The following is a 19,128-nucleotide window of genomic DNA, read 5'->3' as shown; positions in this document are numbered from 1 at the left end:
AATTGCCTAAAGTAAGTCCTAAGTGATAAGGTAGATTTCACTCCAAATTCTCTGACTCCAGACTATGTTCTTTACTGCTTTACTGTTTTTGGCATATTAAGCACTTAAAATTATAGAATTAAAATTTAGAAATAAGAGAGCAGTGTTCTCAACTGCAATGTCCAGTGGGACATTGGAAAATGTTTGTAGATATTTCTGGTTGTTACAATTTGGGTAGGGATTTCTACTGGCATCTAGAGGATAAAGACTAGGGCTGTTGCTAGGCAGCCTGCAGTTTGCAGGTCAGCCCATACAAAAATGAAATATACAGTGCAAATTGTTGATAGTGATATTAGAACAAGATGATGGTACCATTCCTTCATAGAATCTTTGAACAAGTAGCAAAACCTGAAAGAGCCATCTTTTCAAAACTTCAGAAAACAGTTAAAGGGTTGCAGTATCTGGGTGAATGCTGAATCCAGAAAATTTAGCTTTAAAAATGGTAGGAAATGCATGGCACCCATGCTGGCCCTCTCCCCACCCCTTCCCCAGTACAGGGTGGAGTTGGCCTTTGATCCAATTGTAGGTCCTTGGCCCTGTTTTGGAGGGAACAGAGTAACCCCGATGCACGTATTTGTATGTTAGTGCCATCTATTGAGTGGTAACCTAAAAGATTGAACCAGGAAACTCCTGTCTGCCTCCCCTTCCCAGAGCTTGCCATGTAGGTACAAACAACTTGCAGAAAGCTAAAGCGGCATAAGAAACAATTAGGTGAAATGAAAAATTCTCTAAAAGGTTTGTACAATAAGTTGGAACTGGCAGAAAAAAGAATCAAGGAACTTGCAGACAAGGGAGTTGGAATGATTCAGGCTGAGGAGAAGAAATAAAAACTAGTGAAATAAATAAGAATGAAAAAAAAAAGTGAACAGAGCCAAAGAGACCTGTGGAACAACATCATGTGCACCAATATACTCGTTATGGAAGAGCCAGAAGGGAAGAAAGAAAAGTATAGAAGTAATATTCAAATACATAATGGCAGAAACTTTCCCAAATTTTATGCAAGACATTCAAAAATTCCAACGAACTCCAAACATGATAAACTCAAAGTGAACAACATGCAGACAAATAGTAATCAAATTGTTGAATATCAAGGCCAAAGAAAGAGTTGTGAAAGCAGCAACAAAAAGCAACATGTTATGAACAAGGCAGTCCTAATAAGATTAAGTGCTGATTTCTCATCAGAAATGATGGAGGCAATAAGGCAGTGGGATGAAATATTTAAAGTTCTGAAAGAAAATAATTGCCAACCAAGCATTTTATATCTGGCAAGACTGTCATTTAAAAATGAGGGAGGGATTAAGTTCTTTGCAGATGAACGAAAGCTAAGGCAGTTTATCATCATTAGACTTGACCTATAAACAATGCTAAAGGGAATTCTTTGGACTGAAAGGAAAGACACTAGACAGCAGATCACAGTGGAATAAAGAAATAAAGACTTCTGTAAGGGTAACCATATGGGTAATTAAAATGCCAGTGCGATTGTATTTTTTTGGAACATGACTCCTGCGGTCGGTAAGTCCTGTTGCGGTCGGTACGTCCTGTCCGGTGGACGACGGGGCAGGAGAGGCCTAGGCTCCTGCGGGGGCTCGCAGGCGTGGAGGGCGCGCAGCGGAGAAACCACCACGGAGACGAGGTGAGCTCGCAGGTCTAATTTATTAAGGGAAGTACATGTGTTTATATAGGGTTATGGGGGAGTGAGCAGGCGACTGATTGGCTGTGGCCAAAGGGGGATTGGATTGGCGGTGGCGAGCAGTTGGTGGGGGGAAGAGGCAGATTCTAGGTTGGTGAAGGGGCGGCACCGGCGGGAAAGGGGAACAGGGCTGGGAGTGATTGGTAGGGACTAGTTCCTCGCCTTTTATGGTGCGGCTTGTGCTGCGGCTTGACAGTGCGGGAGGGGGGATGTGAGTGTAGGCAGCTTCTGCTGGCTATCAGCAGGCGGGTGTCGGTTGCCTGGGCGGGGCCGAGGGCAGTGCGCCCGTTCCATGGCTGAGGGCAGTTCACCCGTTCCAGCCGCCCTACACCCGAGTGGTGGGCTGCGCATATCCCCCACTGGGCGCGGCTATGCTTGCCAGCCAGACTTCAGCCTGCCTCACCTCAACTCCAGTTTTTATGTCTTACAGGCTCAAAATGCTAATGCATAAAAAGTAATGATAAATCTATTGTTTGGGGCATACAACCAATAAAGACATAATTTGTAACAAGTATAACAAAAAGGTATAAATAAGAACAGTGTATTGTTTGTTATTGACGTTAGGTTGGTATCAGATCAAACATGGTTGTTTAGACTTAGGATCTTATATTTAAACCTCATGTAAGCACGAATAAAATCTATGACAAATATATACATAAAAAAATAAGGACTCAAACTGTTACAATACAAAAAATGAAAGAAATGTGTAAGTATGCATTAATGGAAGAATTGAGAGCCAAAAAAATATAGAACTTATGAAGACCAAATAACAAACTGGCAAAAGAAAGTCCTGCATTATTACTTTCAATGTAATTTGATTAAACTCTCCAGTCTAAACTCAGAGATTGGCAGAATGGATTAAAAAAAAAACAAGCATGATCCAACAATATGCTGTTTACAAGAAATGCACCTTAAAATTAAAGACGCAAGTAGTTTGAAAATGAAAGCACAGAAAAATATACTAAGCAAATAGTAACCAAAAGAAAACAAGAGTAGCTATGCTAATATCAGATAAAATAGATTTTTAATCAAAATCCATTACAAGAGACAAAGAAGGCCACTATTTATGAAAAAGGGGTCAATTCAACAACAAGACATAACAATTATAAATATATTGGCACCTACCAGAAGATCTCCAAAATTTATGGATTTATATATTTACAGATTAAATGGGAGAAATAGATGGTCATATATGAGTGGTAAGAGTCCTTAATGCACAATTTCAGTAATGGACCAAAAAGATCAATAAGGAAATAGAAGACTCTAGTACACTAGCATGATTTTCCAGGATGGACTCTATGTTAGGTCAAAAAACAAGTCTCAAAAAAATATTGAAATCATACAATGTATCTCTTCTGAAACAATGAGATACCATTGGATCAATAAGAGGAAATGTGGGAAATTCACAAATATGCAGAAGTTAAACAAAGCACTCTTTTAAAAAAAAATAGGGGTGTTGTGAGTTTACAAAACAATCATGCGTGACATACAGGATTCCCATATTTCAGTCCACCACCAACACCTTATATTGCTGTGAAACATTTGTTAAAACTTATGAAAGCACATCATCGAAATATTACTGCTAACTATAGTCCATAGCTTGCATTTGGTGTATTTTTACCACAAATCATCCTATCGTCAACAACATTTACAAGTATGGTATATTTGTTATAGTTCATGAGAGAATAGTCTCATATTTGAACCAGTAACCACAGTCCATCATCCACCATGGAGTTCACTGCATTATATGGTTCCATGCCTTGTACATTCCATCCAAAATGTACACACAGTGGCTCTCCATTTCATTGTTGGTGTGCTGTCATCATCCCGGTCAATTCTAGAATGCTTTCATTACTCCAGAAGGAAAAACTCCATACCTCTTTATACCCCCTACTGTTGACACTTAACATTGATAAGTAGTTTCTTTGCCAATGATGCAAAAATATTATTACTGTTAACTATAGTCCATAAGTTATATTAGTTGTATTTTCCCCTATATCACCATATTCTCAACGCCTTGTAATGGTGACATACATTTGTTTTAGTTCATAGAAGAGCATTCTTGTTCTTGTACAATCCTCATCTACCACCAAATTCAGTATGTGATACAGTTCCTAGATTATCCTCCTTCTTTCTTTCAATCAACATTTAGATCCATAGAATACCTGTTTCAGGCACAATCAAATTTATAAACCAGAAGTGTTAGTTATACTCATTATAAAGTGTAACTGTCAACTCTATCCATTTCCACACATTTACAATCAAACTTACTAAAAATTCTATCTACATTAACAATCAGCTCCCCCTTCTCAACCCTCATTCGATCTCCTAGTTCTCTAGTGTTTAATTCCATTGGTTTACTCATTCTATTCAGTTCATATTATTAAGACCATATAATATTTGTCCTTTTGTGTCTGGCTTATTTAACTTGAAATAAGGTTCTCAAGTTTCATCCACGTTGCAATATGTATTGAAACTTCATTACTGCTTATACCTGAATAGTATTCCATTATATATATATATACACACCACATTTTATTAATTCATCAGTTGATGGATACTTGTGTTGTTGCCAACCCAATTTTTTAGCAATTGTGAATAATGCCATTATGAACACCAGTGTCCAAATATATGTTTTTGTCCCTGCTGTTAGTATTTCTGCATACAATCCTAGTAGTGGGATTGTGAGATAATATGGCAGATCTATATTTAGATTCCTGAGGAACCACCAAACTGTCTTTCACAGAGGCTGCACCATTCGACCTTTCTACCAACAGTGAAGGAGTGTTCCAATTTGTCCATATCCTCTCTAGCACTTTGTACTTTCCTGTTTTTTGAATAATGATCATTCTATAAAATGTGAAATGATATCCAATTTTAGTTTTGATGTGCGTTTACTTAATAGCTAGTGATGTTGCATATCTCTTCATCTGCTTTTTGGCCATTTGTATTTCCTTTTTGGAAAAATATCTATTTAGAACTTTTGCCCGTTATTTGTCTAGGCTACTTGTCTTTTTATCTTTGAGTTGTATGATCTTTTTATATAATAACATGGAAAGCAAACCCTTATTGGATGTGTGGTTTCCAAATATTTTCTCCCATTGAGTAGGTTGCATTTTCACCTTTCTGAAAAAGTTATTTGAAGCACAAAAGTATTTAATTTTGAAGAGGTCCTATTTATACATTTTTCTTTCATTTTTTGTGCTTTGGGTATAAGATTTAAGAAACCAAAACCTACAACAAGATCTTGAAGATGTTTCTAGACATTTTCTTCTTGGAATTTTATGGTCCTAGCTTTTATATTGAGGTATTTGATCAATTTGAGTTAATTTTTGTATAAGCTGTGAGGTAGTGATCCTATTTTTTCTTTTGGCTATGGATATCCAGTTCCCCCAGGTGTGTGGGTTTGACGGTTTTGTCAAAAATCACTTGACCATAGCTAGATGGGTTTATTTCTGAACTCTCAGTTCTATTCAATTGGTCAATATGTCTATCTTTATGACAGTACCATGCTGTTTTTACCACTGTAGCTAAATAATATGCTTTAAATTCAGGAAGCGTGTCCTCCAACTTCTCTATTTTTTTAAAGGTTTTTTTTCACTATTTGGGGCCCCGTGCCCTTCCAAATAAATTTGATATTTGTATTTTCTATTTCTGCAAAAAGGCTGTTGGAAGTTTTATTGGGATCATGTTGATCTGTAAATCAATTTGGATAGAATTGACATCTTAAAAATATTTAGTTTTCCAATCCATGAACGTGGGATGTTCTTTCATTTCTTTAGGTCTTCTTTTATTTCTTTTAGAAATATTTTGTAGTTTTCTGAATATAGTTCCTTTATGTGCTTGGTTAAGTTTATTACTAAATATTTGATTATTAGTCACTATTGTAAATTGAATTTTTTTTTCTTGACTTCTTTCTCAGGTGGTTCATTAGTAGAATATAGGAATGCTATTGATTTTTTTTTCATATTACTCTTGTATCCCACCACTTTTCTGAACTTGTTATTGCTCTAGTAGCTTTGTTGTGGAGGTTTTTTTTTTATTATTATTTTCTTGCAATAGGATCATATCATCAGCGAATAGTGAAAGTTTCACTTCTTCCATTTCTATTTGGGTGTCTAGTCTTTTTCCTTTCTTTCTTCCCCCCTTCCCCCCAATTGCTCTAGCTAGAACTTCTAGCACAATATTGAATAACAAAGGTGATAATGGGCATCCTTATTTGTTCCCAATCACAGCAGGAAAGATTTCAATCTTTCACCATGGAAGAAAATGTCAGTTGTGGGTTTTTCATATTTGCACTTTATCATGTTGAGAAAGTTTCCTTCTATTCCTGTCTTTTGGTGTCTGGTTTTGTTTTTATCAAAAAATGATGCTCTATTTTGTCAAATGTATTTCTGCATCATTTGAGATTATCATTGATTTTCTTCTATTTATTAATGTGGTGTATTATGTTGATTGATTTTCTTGTGTTAAATGACCTTGAATACCTGGGATAAAACCCACTTGATTATGATGTACAATTTATTTAATGTGCTTTTGGATTTGAATAGCAAATATTTTGTTCAGGAATTTTGCATTTATATTCATAAGAGAAATTGGTCTGTAATTTTCTTCTTTCATAATATCTTTATCTGGGTTTGTAGTGATGTTAGTTTCATTATATGACTTTGGTAGTGTTCCCTCCTGTTCAATTTCTTGGAAGAGTTGAGCGAGATTGGTATTACATTTTCTTTAAATGATTGGTGGAATTCACTTGTGACGCCATCTGGTCCTGGGCTTTTCATTGTTGAGAGGTTTTTGATGACTGTTTCATTCTCTTTACTTGTGATTAGTTTGTTGAGGTTTTCTCTTTCTTCTAGGGTCTGTGTAGGCTGTTCATGTATTTCCAGGAATTTGTATCTTTTGCCTACCTTGTCTAGGTTAGTGGTATACAGTAGTTCACAGTAATCTCTTATAATCTCTTTTATTTCTGTGAGGTCCACAGTAACGACCCCCTTTCCTTTCTAATTTTGTTAATTTGCATCTTCTCTCTTTTTTTTCTTTGTCAGACAGCTAAGAATTTATCAATTTTGTTGATCTTCTCAAGAAACCAAGTTTCAGTTTTGTGGAATCTATTTTTTTCTTTTTTCTTTTTTTCTCCTCAAATTAAGGTATTTCTGCTCTAATTTTTGTTTTTTTTTTTCCCCTTCTACTTGCTATGGGATTAGTTTGCTGTTCTTTTTTCTAGGTGTGCAGTTAGGTCTTTGATTTTAGGTCTTCTTTTTAAATATAATCATTGAAGGCAACACATTTCCCTCAGCATTACAATTCCTGCATCCCATAGTTTTTGATTTGTTGTTGCATTTTCATTCATCTTGAGATAATTACTGATTTCACCCTTAATTTCTTCTTTGGCCCACTGATCTTTTAAAAGTGTATTGTACAGTCTCCATTATATTTGTGAATTTTCCCTTTTTCTGCCTGTTACTGTTTTACAGCTTCATTCCATTATGATCAGAGGAGGTGATTTGTATAATTTCCACCTTTAAAATTTATTATACTTGTTTTGTGACCCAACATACAGTCTTTTCTGGAAGAAGATCCATGTACACTTGAGAAGAATGTATGTCGTGCTGTTTTGAGATGCAATGTTCTATATATGTCTGTTAGGTCTAGTTCATTTATCATATTATTCAGACTCTCTGTTTCCTTATTGATTCTCTGTACAGATAATCTATACATGATTACAGTGGCATATTGATGTCTCCAACTATTACTTTAGAGATGTCTATTTCTCCCTTCCGTTTTTCCGGTGTTTGCTTTACGTATTTTTGGGGCACCCAGGCGACGTGCATAAATATTTATTATTGTTATTTCTTTTGGATGTATCGCCCCTTTTTTTAATATAGAAAGACATTCTTCATCTCTTATAATAAATTTTTTTTAAAAAATCTATTTTGTCCAGTATTATTGTAACTATTTCAGCTCTTTTTTGGTTACTATTTGTGTAAATTATCTTTTTCCAACCTTTCACTTTCAGCCTTTGTGTCCTTGCATCTAAGATGTATCTCTTGTAGATAGCATATAGATGGCTCATATTCTTTTTTACTTCATTCTGCAAGTCTGTATCTTTTGATTAGGGAGTTCAATGCACTAACTTCAATGTTATTAATATAGAGGCATCACTTACATCAACTATGTTAGCCTTTGGCTCTCCATTGTCATATCTTACTATTGTCTGTATTTTTACCCCTTTGGTTACATTTACTAATAATCTTATTTCTACATTCATTTCTAAGCCTCTCTCTCCTATCTTTTCTTTTCATGCTATAGCACTCCCTTTAGAATTTCCTATAAATCTGGTCTCTATGTGAAAAACTCTCTCATTTTCAGTTTTTATGTGAAGACTTTAAAAATTCTTCTTTATGCTTACTCAGTGTCTTCTTAACATATTTTATCTATTTGGTCATATTTTCCTTCAACTCCTTGAATTGATTTAGGAGATTTGTGAGAGCATCATTGATTAGTTGTCTTAAATCCTGTGTCTCATCAGGATTTTTGATTTGTTCCTTTGGGCGGCCATATCTTTCTGTTTCATAGTAAGGCTTGTAATTTTTTTCTGATGTCTAGGCATCTGAATATGTTGGTGAATTTACTCTGGTAGTCAATTTCTCTCTCTTGCCTAATAGTTTTGTTTCACAGCTCTTTGATTTTTGGCTCAACTTATTCTAAGTCTTTTAAAATTGCCCTGCTTAAATTATCAGTGCAGGGTCAGGTAACCACTAATGGAGCAGACCATATCCAAGCAAACTGGGGGATAGGGATATGAGAGACCCCAAAAAGTTTTTTTTCTTTTATTTTCCTGGCTTGTCAGCAGATGGCATTCTTTTGCAAATTTTCCACGGAGATAAACCTTTCAGCCTCCACTGGCTTGTGTGGCCAGCCAGAGGTGCAATTGAAAGTGCAAACTTACTGAAAAGAAACCAAATTCAGTCCTGCACTGTACTCTCCCTCTTTCCAGTGAGGAAAGCATCTGTTTCCCTGTCATTCGGCTGCACCAGCTGAGGGTTTTACCTTGGCTATTTACCTTGAGAATGGGGAATAGATGTCATTCCTAGGCACAGTGATGAGTAACTCATGGTTTTTGTTTTAACCTCATCATCGTATCCCTCTCCTTCCTGAAGAATGTGTACAGCACTCTCCTGGTCTGCAGATCCCCAAAACAGTTCCCTCAGACAGTTTTTGCCCTTCCTTCATTGTTTTGGTAGGAGAATTGAGCCCTGCTACCTACTGTAATGCCATCTACCCCTAAACAATGCACTCTTTAATAACCAGTGAGTCAAAGGAGAAATCATAAGGGAAAGACAGAAATATCTTGAGGCAAATGATAACAAAAACACAATATACCCAAACTATAGGATGTAGCAAAGGCAGTGGTGAGAAGAAAACAGGATTAAATTCTTATCTTAAAAAAGAAAACAGCCTCAAATTAGTGACCTACCCACATAAATTGAAGATCTAGATAAAAGAAGAGAAAATAAATTTAAAGTGAGAAGAAGGAAGGAAATTATAAAGATTAAGGTAGAGATAAATGAAATAGAGAATAAAGATTAAAAAAAAAACAAAACAATAAAGCCACAAAACCAAGTGTTGGTTCTTTGAAAAGATCAATACAATTGATAAACTTGTAGCTAGATTGACTCTGAAAGAAAGAAACACAAATAAATAAAATTAGAAATGAAGGGATACATTAATACCAACCCCACAGAAATAAAAAAAGAATTATTAAGAGGTACCATGAACAATGGTATAGCAAATTAGATAACCTAGATGAAATGGACAATTCTTAGAAACACACAAATGACCTGTTCTGTCAGGAAGAAATAGAAGATCTCAATAGACAAATAATATGCAAAAAGATCAAATCAGTTATCAAAAAGCTCCTCAAAAATGAAAGCCCAGGACCAAACACTGTCACTATTGAATTTTACCAAACATTCTAATAAGAATTAATACCAATTCTGCTCAAAATCTTCCAAAAAATTGAAGAGGAGGGAATACTCGCTAATTTGTTCTACAAGGCCAACACCAACCTAATACCAAAGCCAGAAAAAGATACCATATGAAAAGAAAATTACAGGCCAATATCCCTTATGAATATAGATGCAAATACCCTCAACAAAATACTAGCAAACACAGTTCAATAGCACCTTAAAAGAATTACATGCTATGATCAACTGGGATTTAATCTATATTTGCAAAGATGGTTCAACATGAGAGAATCAATTAATGCAATATACCTTATTAATAGAACAAACGGAAAAAAAACATAAGATCAACTCGATGTAGAAAAGGCATCTGACAAAATTTAGAACCCATTCTTGATAAAAACATTTAGAAAATGAGGAATAGAAGGAAATTTCCTCAACATGATAAAGGGCATATATAAATAATCTATGGCTAACATCATATTCAATGGTGAAATACGGAAAACTTTTCCTCTAAGATCAGAAAAAGGACAAGGATGTCCACTTTTATGCAACATTGTTTTTCAAGTTCTAACTTTAGCAATTAGGCAAGCAAAAGAAGTAAAGTTATTCAAATTGGAGAGGAAGATGTACAACTTTCCTTATTTGTAGATAACATGATCCTATATGTAGAAAATCCTGAAAAATACAGAACAAAGCTACTGCATCTAATATACAAATTCATCACAATAGCAAGGTACAAGATCAAAAGGCAATAATCAGTAGTGTCTTCATACTAACAATGAATAATCTTAAAATGAATTCAAGAAAAATTCCATTTATAATAGCAATTATAAGAATTAAATATCTAGAAATAAATTTAAGGATGTATAGGATTTATACATGGAAAGCTACAAAACATTGCTAAAAGAAATCAAAGAGGACCTAAATGAATGGAAGAATATTCCATATTTATGGATTGGAAGACTAAATACTGTCATGGTGACAATTCTGCCCAAAATAATTTACAGATTCAATGAAATCACTACCAAAATCCCAACAGCCATCTTCACAGAAATGGGAAAGTCAATCAGTAAATTTACATGGAATGATAAGGGGACCTGAATAGCCAAATCCATCTTGAAAAAAGAAAGTTGAAGTTGTAGCACTGATATTTCCTGCTTTTAAAACATGTTACTTTGCTACATTAATCAAAACAGCAGGGTGATGATTGAAGTTTCCATTAACTGATGAATGGATAAACAAAATGGTGTAACTACATGCAATGGAATATTATTCAGCCATTAAAAGGAATGGGTTCTGATACAGGCAACATAACTGATGAACCTTGTGACACTTTGATATTATTGATGAATTCTAAAAAGAAAGATAGATTGTTTGTAAACTGGTCTTTTCCTCTGGATAAGCTACCCTTTGATTGTATTAAATTCAAAGGTTACAATTACTTGATTAAATTAAAATTAAGGCTTTGAGTAAGCCTTATTAGCACCCCTTGATGGGTGGACATTCACACAGAAAAAGACAGGGTAGAGGAAGAGAGATAGCTCATTAAACAGAAGAGAGATGACCCTGATAGTATATGGGGACTCTTTTTTTGCATTTAAAAAATTTATTTTATTGCAGTATATCACTCATATGTGAATATACATAAACAATAAATGTATAGTAAAAGTTGTGAACTTATAAAACAAACATGTATAACATCATGCAGAGATCCCATACATCACCCACCACCATCAACTTGCATTATTGTGAAATATTTGTTACAAACTAAGCAAGAACATTGTCGAAATATTATTAACTATAGTCCATATCTTACATTTGGTATATTTTCCCCCCAACCCACCCTATTATTTTTAAAAATATATATTTTTATTACAGAGGTTGTGAACTTACAAAACAATCATGCACATGTGTAGAATTCCCATATAACACCCCTTCACCAACACACCACATCATGGTGGAATATTTATTACATATTATAAAATAATATCATCAGACTATTACCACCAATCATGGTCCACAGTGCACACTTTTTCCAAATGCCCCCATATCCACATAGTCCAACTTTGGCATTGATGCAAGAATATTACATTATTACTATTAACCACAGTCCATAGGCCACACCAATTGTATTTTTCCAATGCTTCTCCACATTCCTACCACCCTGCATTAGTGACATACATCCACTTTAGTTCACGGAAGGACACTCTTGCTTCATCAACCACCATTCTCACCCACCTCTGGGTTCACTGTGTTATTCCATCCCTAGATTATTCTCTTGCTTTCTGTCAATTGACATTTACATCCCTAGACTACCATTTTCAATCACAATCCTAATTATAAACCAGCTGCTGCTCACTATAATGTGTTACTATCAACTCTATCCATTTCTACAGGGAAGTCTATTTTTTAATGATTTTTCTGTAAACCTACACTTCTTTTAAAAAATAATTTTAAAATTTAAGTATGTTAATAGTGCTGAGGTTGAGAAACTCCATCTGAGAGAAACTGAGCCCGAGAGAACAAGAGAATGTGCAGCGTCCCAGAGTTACCAGATGGTGTTGATGCTGAGACCAGACTCAAGGTCTCCTGATTCCTGGTCTGGTTCACTTCTCACTTCCACTGCTGGTCTTGCTGCACCAGAACTCATCTCAAAGTAGCTGGGTGCTGGGGTTCTCCACTAGTGTTCAATGAGGGCTCTGCTTGATTTTAAGCATGGAGAAGGCCAGATCAGTCACTGGGCAACTTGAAAGTTTGCACCCTTCCACCTACCTTTCTGTCTTCTTTTTCTGTTGCTCTCTGGTCACCTGAAATTCATTTTCTTTTCCTTTTATTTTTTTTATGTTGAGGTATGCTCTATTTATGAGGAGTTAAAACACACTAATTTCTATGCTTGTGGACTTTATATTGATGCTAGAGTGAGGTGAGGTGGAACACTAGAGACAGACAATAAACAATAGACAAAGAAATAAAGTATATAGTTATATGGTGATGAGAACTATAGAAAAAGTAGACAATGTAAGGACACTGGGGGATGTGTGTAGCAATTTAAAATTGAGTGGTTAGGACAGGCCCCTCTGAGGGGACATTTGAGTCCCTTCTGAGAGAAAACTGGCCAGAGAAGGAACCTGGATCCTCAAGGCCCTGCACACCCCGCTCGCCCCTTACCCTGCCGACTCTCCGACAGGCAGCCGGTAAAAGGCCACTGGAGAAGGACGGAGAGGGATGCTTCCCTGCCCAAAGGCCGGGTTCTGCAGTGCCCTCCTCTGCATCCCTCTGCCTACCTGGAGTCTCGGGGTCGACCGGGGGCGGCTGTGGACCCTGCCATCCTTTTGGATTCTCCAACACCCTAAACCTGTAAACCACCCAAGAGGAAGGTCCTCACTGAAATTCATTTTCTTCATGTTAATGCTTTCCTTTTGCCTTTGGCTGCCCACTGCTCCAGAATCATGTCTTCCTTCCCCTAGGCTGTCCCTAATCCAAAACTATGTTTTCTTTCCTCAAAATTCTCTCAATGAAATTTAGTTAAACATTAGGAAGGAATCAAAGCAAACATAGTTAGCCTAAGTTGAAATGTTTGATAACCACCCCCACTCCATCCCTTCAAACTTTTTTAGAATGTTTCTTGTCAACTTAATGATTAATGAATTAGTGTGAGGAAAATGTTATAGGTGGAAAGCCTTCTTGTTCTCTCTTGATTATGCTCCATCACTATTGCATACAAAGATAATGCTTGCGATGGATGTATGAGGGAAAGGTGTCAGCCCTGGTTACCTTGTTAGTTTTCTCAGATCTGATGGAGAAACCGCCCTCTGCTTTCCTTTCCAGGCTTCTCCACTTGCTGAAAATGTTTCATGTTCAGGAAACGACTCTGCTCAATATGCAAGATAGAATTCAGAATGTACTGTATATCCAAGAGATGTGTTATCCAAGAGATGTTATACAAGAGATATGTTTAGCTCAAGGAATACTCAGTTCTCCCTGCCAGAAATATTGGGAGATTGAATCACAGGAATTCCCTGATTTATGGATCTAGACAACCTTTGAAGGACTTAAGAGTCTTAGAGTCAACCTTTGAAATCCTCTATTCTACCAGGGGAGTTGCAAATGATTATTTTCTGTTCTTAACCTCTTTTTTTTTTTTACCTCCTGAGGTCATGATGTTGCTAGTTAACTGAACATTGGTCTTGGTTTTCTGGTTCTTTGGGCTAACGTTCAAGTGAGGAGCAATCCTGGCAGAGAAAGCTCTGATATTGGTATCATTGTCATTGAGCCCACTAGATCAGAGAGTTATATCCTGTGACATCTGGATAAGATTAGAATAACCAGGCCTTCAACAGGACAGAACTGAAAAGACAAAATTTTGCTTTGAGTACCCCTTTTGCCCCAGTCATCTAAATATTGGATAGTATGGCTAGAACTTTATTTTAGTTTTGTTTAATTAAAGTTAATTAAATTAAGCTCATTGTAGAAAATACAAACACTATTATTAAATAATATAAAGAAATACTAAAACAAAATTTCACCACCCAGAGACAACATATATATAGTGTGTATGTATTACACATTCACATGTACATATATAGTTTATAATTATTTATAGGATTATATTGTAAACATTGTATTGTTTCAAAAATATATGTTAGAGATATGCCAGTGAATAAGGATTAAGCGTCCTCATTGTCAAAGATAACTGACTATTCCATTTAATGGAATTTATTTCACTACTGGATAACTTAGGGAAGAATGCATTTTTTTTTTTTTTGTATTACAAACAGTGCTACTGTGACTCTATCTTTACATCCTTATTCTGATCTCTACTTAAAGTAAATTCCTAGGAAAAGAGTTGTTGGGTCAAAGGATAATTTTGCATGTAACTTCTTGACTCAAGTTTTCAATGTTGTCCTCCACAAATGTATTAGTATTTTGCACTCGCCACCAACTCTGCCTGAGAGTACCTCTTTCCTCACCCTCACCTGCCCTAGGCATTGACAATATTTACATCTTTGTCAATCTGATTATGAAAAATGATATCTCACTATAACATTTTATTACATTTGATGCAGAAAATTGTATTTTGTAAATATAAAGTGATACGTTTAAAACAGCTGTTATTTTTAACTTTAGTTTATAATGAATGTAATCTTAGGTCAGAGTGGTTGGGATAGCATTGTTTTTTGGTTTCTTTATAGATTACTTTCAAAGGCATATGTCCTAGCAATTTCATTTTCATCCTTTCCAGGGTTTCAGAAATGCAATTGCTTCCTTCTGTATATGGCACACAAGTTCAAGGACTTTCTAAAATGTAGTTTCACATTGCTTCATGGTGTCATAGTGCCATATGATGAGGTTGCATTCCTATAGAGATAATGTCATACAATCTGTACCCTGATCTCTGGAAAAAACAGATATTGCTTGTTTAAGTACCTTTTTTATTTGTTCGGCTATAAAAACATAAAATAAAATGTTCATTTTGGCTTTAACAACATCTAATTAGTGACATTTCCATCACCAAAGTTTCTATCTTTTTTTATTGGCTCTAGTCAAACTGTTTTATATGTCCTACAAAATGTCTCATCTTTTTTATTCCTTTTGAACTTCATTATCTTTTTGATGACACAGTAATTTTCTTTCCATCTTTTATCTTTCTTTAGCTGACATCTTTACTTTGTCTTTCTTTACAACTATGCAGTCTTTTATCCATTTGTTTTGGTAAGTTTTAATGGAAAATTCAATTTCTATGAAGTATATGCTAGTATTTTTAGAAGTACTTAATTAAGTTCTCCAAGGTTAGGTGAGCAGATTAAACAAAAAATGTATAAATGTGGCAAGACAGCTTCCTCATGGGAATTCCCCTCATAGGAGGATTGAGGCGAATAGTGACACATTATATTAAATTGACATCCTATTTTTTCATTCATGTTTTCCCAAGAAAGGTTAAGGGAATTTGTTATACGCTCCTTTAATTGAGGTTCAGAAATATTCACATATACTGAGGTAAAGCATGTAATGTAAGTAATCCAAAAAAAAAAAAAAAAAGAACCACCACCACCACAACAAAATGGTATTAACAATTCAGACCCCAAGACAGCATATTGATTTTCATAAACAACAGTTAAACATCTTTGCAAATAATTTTTCATAATTGTCAAGCTCATCAAAAACATATTTGACCTGTACAGTTAGTGATTCAGATTCACTAAGCATCTTGCTCTTGAGGAAAGTTTATTTAGGAGCTAGGAAAAATAGTATAAGTCATAAGTTATCTATATTGTTTCTTCCAAAGCTGCTGTTCTATGGTAAGTCATCTTTTTCCTTGGCTGGCCCCCGTCTTTCCTTTTAATCGGGGTTATATCATTTTGATAAGAGAAGACAATCAGACTGTATCTTTTGAAATAAAATATTTTGGAGAGGAATAGGTGCAGAGTCTCTTTAGCTTGTCTTTAGTTTGTGCTGGCACTATTAAATATACTTAAAAGCTCGAGATCTTTTGGAATGAAGATTGTCATCTAACTAAATGAAGGGGGGGAGGCACGATTGAAATAGGCAATGATATGAAGCCAAATGGGGGAAAGTTTATGGAGAAATTGGAGAGGAAGTATACTATGATCATTAAAAATTTAGATTCTGGAGTTAGAAAGACCTCAGTTTGAAGTGTGATTCTTCCATTTCTAGTTGTTTACATATCTGTGCTGCAACACAATCATCTATAAAATGCAGATAATAATAATACCTATTCCACAGGGTTATTGTGAGGATAAAATGAAATATCTCATAGAAAGTGCTTTGAATGGTGTCTGATCCATACTACAACTACTATGTCCAAACATTCATTCATAGCACTCTCAGTCACTTTGCTAAGGGCTTTCCAGGTATTGACACATTAGTAAATGCTTAATTAACTTGAGTCCTTCTCATTCTTATACTTATCAATAGAAAATAATGCTTATTATTGCTGTTCCCAAACTGTCACATATATCTAGCTATTATCATTTATCTATCTATCTAATCATTCATCTAGCCAACTTATATATATATAAGCTATATAACACATATACTGCATATATGTATGTATACATGAATATATATGAGTCAAATATATATGTGTGTGTATGTGTATCTATACCTATCTATGTCTACATTCACAGAAAAGGAAAAGGAAGATGTGAAATTCTTTAAAGTAACGTAGAAGTTAATGTGTAACAGTTCTTTAGTTCATTCATTTTCAGATTTCCAATTCTTTCTATGATATTTAACATATATATAATGAAGTGGATCTGAAGCAAGCATCTTTAAATGTTATTCCTGTGTGCATACAGTTTTTACCATCTTATTAAATGCAACTTTTGTCTTGACATCTTTTTGGTCAAGCCTATATTGCAAGATTTTATTTTCCAAGCTAAGGCATGAAAATGCTCTTGAAAGGAAATCTAATAGTGCAATATTTTATATCATCTCATTTAATATTACCAACTTGAAGTAGGAATTATTTTTGTTCATATTTATAAGAGGAAAAACTGAGGTTTAGAATTCTCAAATAATTTGCCAAAATGTGAGACAGGAAAGTGCTGAAGTCAGAATTTGAAGACAGGATTCATTAATTTTAAAGCTCATTATTTTTCTACTAACAGTGCTTCTTCAATGCTTCCATTGAACTACCCTAGAACATGTAATGCTATACCCTAGAGTTCTTGGAGAATGATTTTAAAGGGTGTATTTCAAACAATTAATTTTAGAGTCACCTGTATGTCTTCAATTCATGCAGCATTTGCATTACAATGAAAATTCATTCATGTTAATTTTAAATAAAACATTTATTTTCCTTCCTACATCTAGTAAAAATTATACTCAGGAAAGATGTTTTGAATTTGCTGTTGCTTCATGTATCCTGAATTACACTACAGTATTCTCCCGGGAGGTTGAGAAAGAAAGTGTTCTATCATACTACTTACCTTATAATCAAGACTCAATGTAGAAATAAAAGATAATATATTTTGAGACATTATTCAAAATGCACATTAGGTTAATTACTTATATTAACTCATCATTGATAGGTATGAATTCCTGCCCCAGAAATCCAGGCTTTTATCAAGACTCTGAATTTATTTTTAAGCGGATGCCTTAATGCCTACTTAGAGCTCATGAGCATGTACGTAGTTCTGCTGACTGCTCCTTTAGACCAGACTAAAGTCAAGAATCTTAGGTGACAGAAAAGACAATTCTTGATATAGAATGGAATCTTACTTTCCTGTATAGGACACCAAAAACTTTATTCACTTAAGTTAAATGCAATTCATGCAAATATCTCCATACTTTCTTTAATTACCACCAAACAATCAGAACAAAATTCTTCATCCAATAAATATATTTTGTTTGGGCTAACCTCAGTGATCATATATGCTGACTTCAAGTCAAAAGAGCCTGAATATGGTGGCATCATACAAAAAGAACTAAGGAAAGATGTTGAGTATAAGAAAAAGCACTGTATTGAAATAATATTCAGTGTTATTAAAATGTCATGTTACAGGGAGAAATATGGGAGATATTCTTGGATATCTTTGAACATTTAGGTATTCTTTGGACATTTTTAGAAATTATATTTCACAGAATATAGATATCAATGGGTCTTCACCTCTCATAATTATGTGAAAACCTTACTTTTCTGTAGACTTGGGAAATTATTCAGCATATAACTATAACAACTCATTTATTGACTTTGTATCCTAGGAAATATCAAGAAAAATTGTCTGATATGAATGTAGTCCTTGGGCTTGCTAAAATCAATATTTATCTTTCAGGTTACTCAATTTATTGACATTTATCTCAATGAGAAGTCAGTATGTGTGTAATATCACTATGAACTACATTTCAACACTGAAATATTATAAAACTGATTTTTAGTTTTGCTTCCATGAGAATTCTTTCACACACACTCCTCTTGATTTTATATGGTTCATATTATGTTTGAAAGGGAAGAGTTTAAAACTTTTAAATGTTTAATTTTTTTAGTTTTTATTTTTTAAAAATCTATTAAATATTTTAGATTTTTTATTTTGCAAAAGCAAAAATATAGGCTTTAATTTGCTTTAAATGGATCAATCTAAAGTAAAATCTCATCAATTTACTTTCTCACAGTGAAATTTTCAAAGGGGAATAGAAAGCATTTAAAACTCTGAAGTGTAATTACAGATTTTCCAAAGAAATTATGCCATGATTTTAAAACCAGCAAGTGCAAATAAGGGTGATAAATAGAGGTAAAAACTCTTAAAATATTCATTTTATATGGCAATCATCAACTGATAATTGCTGTAATGCAGAAAAGTTCATCTCACAGATAAAAACAGAATTCAAGCTAATGTTATAAGCCAATGAAAAGGAGCAAATCTGCAGTCATTGTACTCCACACATTTGTTGTGAGAGCTAATCATT

The sequence above is a fragment of the Dasypus novemcinctus genome, chromosome 3 (assembly GCF_030445035.2).
Source record: "Dasypus novemcinctus isolate mDasNov1 chromosome 3, mDasNov1.1.hap2, whole genome shotgun sequence".
Lineage (NCBI taxonomy): Eukaryota > Metazoa > Chordata > Mammalia > Cingulata > Dasypodidae > Dasypus > Dasypus novemcinctus.
Note: the sequence above shows the minus strand (reverse complement) of the source record.